This window comes from Hipposideros armiger, unplaced genomic scaffold, assembly GCF_001890085.2.
Source record: "Hipposideros armiger isolate ML-2016 unplaced genomic scaffold, ASM189008v1 scaffold_426, whole genome shotgun sequence".
Classification (NCBI taxonomy): Eukaryota; Metazoa; Chordata; class Mammalia; order Chiroptera; family Hipposideridae; genus Hipposideros; species Hipposideros armiger.
The window spans coordinates 1,087,737-1,092,664 of record NW_017731776.1 but is presented as its reverse complement, the minus strand read 5'-3'; the positions used below and the strand labels follow the sequence as shown (position 1 = coordinate 1,092,664).

General features: G+C 50.6%; 1 protein-coding gene across 1 annotated transcript in view; it reads right to left on the bottom strand.

The window, feature by feature from the left end:
• Positions 1-3,667, bottom strand: part of MAFF (MAF bZIP transcription factor F) — a gene marked incomplete at its 3' end in the record, with an annotated part of 27,596 nt that extends 23,929 nt beyond the window's left edge. Inside the window, exon 1 of the mRNA XM_019664569.1 lies at positions 3,626-3,667. The remainder of the gene's footprint in view (positions 1-3,625) is intronic.
• Between the last annotated feature and the right edge of the window lie 1,261 nt (positions 3,668-4,928).

Sequence of the window (4,928 nt, the reverse complement as noted above, 5' to 3'; positions counted from 1 at the left end):
ACATATTTACATAGTTTCAAAGTATTGCCCTGCAGACAATTATTAATTCCAAATGGAAAGATAACTTTGCAGTGGAGAAACCTGTAAGATACCACCTTCACTAAGTGATCAAAGTTAATATCAGCAGTAATGGGACAAATTGACATGTGTTTCTCCTAAATAATGCCCTGAGAAGGACACAGCATCATTTCCGTTGGTATTCCTGCCAAAAATTCATACAATGAATCTAAGTGTGAGGAAACATCAGACAAATTTAAATTGAAAGAAGTTCTACAAAATCACTGGACCATATGCTCAAAAAAAATGGCAAGACCACGAAAGACAAAGAAAGACTTGGGAACTATTCCAGATTAAAGCAGTCTAAGGAGACATGATGACTAATTGCAATGTGTGACTCAGGATTTCCTTTGGCTATAAGGACATTATTAAGATAATTGGTAAAATCCAAACAAGTGTTGTAGATTATAGTATCGTATCAATGTTAATTTCCTGACTTTGATCATTGTCCTGTGTAAGACAATGCCCCTGATTTTAGGAAATACACACTGGAGTGTTTAGAGGTAAAGGGTCATCATGTCTTCAATTTACTCTCAAATTGTTCAGAACAAGATAGATAGGTGGGTGGATGGATGGGTGGATGGATGGATGGTTGGATGGACAGACGGACAGATGGACAGACAGAGGATTATAAGGAAAATGTGATAAAATATTAATAATTGGGGAATCTGGGAGAATACAATACAGGAATTCTCTATCATTCCTAAAAATTTGTTTTAAATAAAAAAGTTGGTGTTCTTTCCTCCAAAGTAGGAGCTTTCAAGTTAGCCTGTGGGCTCAAATCCTGGCCTCACACCTCACTAGCGAGTGTGTTCACCTCTCCCCGCCTCAGCCTCCTCCTTTGTAGAAGAGGCTATACTCCATATACTAAAAGTGCCTACTTAATGGATTATGAAACAATTTAACTTGTTCACACTTATAAGCATTTGGCACAGTGCCTAGTATGGAATAAAAGATCAATAAATATTGGGTTAGAGAGAGATGAGTCCTCTGGAGTCCCCTGGGACACCTCCTCTGAGAAACCTGCTTCTTTCCTGGTGAGTGACACAAAGCCAGTGATGACCTCACCCTGCAGAGACCCCACCTCCTGCCACAGGGAGGGGCCTTGCTGCCAGTTTCTGGGATGGAGCTGCCCTCTGCCAGCACAGTCCAGCAGAACTCTAATTGTCCCAGCTGGTCCCTGTTCACCTGCCTGGGAGTCCAAAACACCAGACAGCACCCCAAGCACATTCCTGTGGGGCCCTGGTCCACGGTAGGTGCCTTGCCCAATAGTAGGTGTTCAGTAACAGCAACAAGCTTGACCCGAGCCCCAGATCTGCAGCTCAGATCACACCCTGGCTGACCCCAGAATTGGGCTTTCCTCCCTCTGGCTTCAGTTACCTGCCAGTGAGAATGTAGGGTTAGGTCCGTGGTTTTTAAACAACCTCAAACCACAGTCAACTTTCTTCAAATGAAAGTTGACTCTGCGGTGCGTCCCACACTGCAAGACGGCTAGAAGCTGAGCTGCGGTAGAGGAGACCAGGGCTGGCTTTAAGATTTCCCTGTTAGGTGTTCCACGGAGGCCCTTCCTGCCCTGAGATTTGATTTCTGGGACCCCAGGAGCTCCTGTCCCTGGACGCTCGGGCCTTTCCTGCCTCCCTCAGCAGGACTGCTCTCCATCAGCTGGGCCAGGTCCTACATTTCCCATGGATCCCCCTGCTGGCTGGGAGTGACGTGAAAGGGATCTCTTTCAGCACCTTCTGCCACCTTACCTTGTTCCGGCCATCACATACCTCCTACCAGTTTCTCATTGCTGCTTACTATTATTACTATATAGTTACTAATATTGTGTTTATGGGTCGCTTTCTGTGTGCCAGGCACTGTGCTAAGGGCCTAAGACCTGTTTGCATCGTATATATTTTCCTGGCTCTTTTCTCCCACTGCTAAATAAACCAACTTCAAAAAAAAATTTTTTTTGGTCCTTTTATCATATTTCAATGTCTTTATAACTCAACCTTTCCTTCTCACAAAGCCCTTCCCGCCGAGTGGGTGGAACACATATAATCAGCCCCGTTGTAAAGCTGAAGGAGCAAACCAATTTCTGGGTTCACCAGCTGCCCTGGGAGCACCCCCTGGTTGCTGGGTGTGGTGTGTCAGATGGCTCTTAATCCTCTCCCACTGTTTTAGGAGTAGGTATTACCATCGCCATGTTGCNCACACACACACACACACACACACACTCTCTCTTCACACACACACACACACACACACACACCACGGTACACCGCGCACGCACGCACCAGGCAGGATACTCAGGACGCAGGCCAGGGAACACACGCACGCCCGCCCTCGGACGTAAACAAACCGCGCACGCCCGGCTCACGGGCACCGGTCCAGGGACTGTTCTCACCAAGTCACGTACGTGCACACGCCGCCCCCGGCCCCGCCTCGGCGGACGCTGACGCTCGCTAGCCCGCACTGCCCCTTCCTGCTCGGCTTCGCCGCCTCCCACCCGGCGCCCCCAGAAGGGGCCCATCACTCCCGCACCCTCCGTCCCAAGCTGGCTTCCGCCCCGTCTTGGTCGCCCCGACCTCTGCCCCCACCACCCCCACTACACGCCAGCCGTCTGGGCGACCCATACATACACTGGAGCACCGACGAAGCGGGCCCCGGCGCCCCGCCCCAGGCACGTTCCCGGGGCGCGGAGACCCTGCCGTTTGGGGGCCCCGCGCGCCTGTGCCCGTCCCGGATCCGCGTACCTCACCCGACTCTCGGCTCGCTTCGCCTGGCTCCCCTGGCACCCTCGATCCCGCTGTTGTCCGGGCTGCTGTCCTGACCGGCAACCCGGTCTGTCTCCCCTCTGGTCCCGACCGCGGGTCGCGCGGAGCCAGGCTCCTGGGAGCGACGCGCCGAGTTTTGTTGTGGGGCGGGCGGCGCGGTGGGCCGCTCAGAGTTGTAAGGCGAGCTTCCCGGAATTACTCACTCACAGGATTCCTTTCATTCATAAAAACCCAGTCATGCGGTGACGTCACCTCCCCGGCAGCCCCTCGGCCCGGGAGCGGCCTCTGTGCTCCTGAGCCCCGCCCCGCCCCACTCAGGCCCCGCCCCGGGGTTCTCAGCCTCTATTAGAGCGCGGGCTGGATGCGTTCACGTGACACCTTGAGAGAGCCGCGTGGGTGGAGGTGTCATTTGGCTCATTTTACCGTCAACAGTCTCGGGCCCTTCTCCTTTCGACCTACACCTTTTGCCTTGATGATCTCATCCAGTCCCGTGATTTTAAATGCCGTCTATATGCCCATGAGCCACAAATTTGTATTTCCAGAGCGAAACATCTTGTCTTGAGTTCTGCTGCGAGCCTCCACGTGGGTGCCATATGAGGACTATAAACACTCATAGCCAAAATCCACCTCCTGTTCATACCCCCCAGCTTTTCCCATCTCAGCAGTTCAAGCCCAATCCTAGGAGCCTTGCTCCATCTCTCTTTCTCCCTTCCTTCCCACGTCATGTATCTACTTCCAATATTTGCCTGCGACTGACCACTTTTCCCAACCCCCAATCCTACCATCCGATCCAGATGCCATCAACTTACCTGGACAATGGCAGCAGCCTCCTGATAGCTTCCCCACTTTGTCCCTAAAATTTTTCTTCACACACCAGACAGTGTTCTTCTCAAAGCCAAGGTCAGATTGTTTCACACACTCCCACCCTTTCTCTGGCTGAACACTGTCACTGACTTCCCTGTGCATTTAGAATATAAATTATATTCCTGCCTTTGGCCTACAGGGCCCTAAGCCATCTGGCCTCTAGCCAACTTTCCAGCCTCACCTCCTGCCATTCTGCCCTCACCCACTATTCTGCAGCCACACTGCCCTTCTCACACACACACCAAGCTCATAACTGCCACAGGTCCTTTGCACCTGCTGTTTCCTTTTCTGCTTACTGCCCGGCTCTTTCTCATTTTTCAGGTCAGCTCAGCTGTCTGCCTCAGAGAGGCTTTTCCTGACCTCCTTGGCTAAAGGAACCCCCAACTCTAAAGTTTCCATTTATATAACCTTAATATCTCCATAGGGTATCTTGTTTATGTATTTGCTTATTTAGTGTCTGTCTTCCCCAACCAGATGCACAATTCAGGAGGGTAGAACCTTGTCTATCTTGTTCACCATGGCATGTCCTGTGCTTACAGCAGTGCTTGGCATAGAGTAAGCCCTCAGTACATACATGTTGAGGAAATAAATCAGTGGAGGTTCAGAGAGGTAAAGTGACTTTCCAAAGTCACACAGCTAGGAAGTACAAGAACTGGAATTTGAATTCATGTCTGACCGATTCCTGGTCCTGATGTGTGGGGCTATGCCCAACTGGGTGGGGCCCAGCATAAATTGAGGGATGTGTTCAATGTCTGGAGCCCTACCCAGAAGAGGAAACTTTGAGGGCCAAATGGGGGAGTACTGCTGTTTGTTCTCCCTTTTCTTTGCTCACGTTGGTCCCAGTGCCTGAAACGTCTGTTGTCACTCCACGAGCCATCTATTCTGTGAAGTGGACATCAGAGCACCTACCTTATTGTATTGTCCAGGGCATAGGAACTCCCCAACGAGGAGGTATTCGTGTGGTGCCCTGGGTACCAGCAAGGCTTCCTATTCCCTGGATATAATGTAATTTGATTGCAGAGCCTTTGTTATGCTTTCCTGCCTCTGGGATTGTGACATCTATCCCTTGTCTTGCAAAGGCCTTGGGTTTTATATGCAAATTGGCCCACTAGCTTCCCAAGTGACCAAATAATGAGGCAGCTTTGTCCACCCAAACAATCCCTCCCCACCCCGCCCCTCAAATTGTCTATTTGCACTATAATATATTTACATATCTACGAGAACAACTCATGTTATCTATTTGGGTAC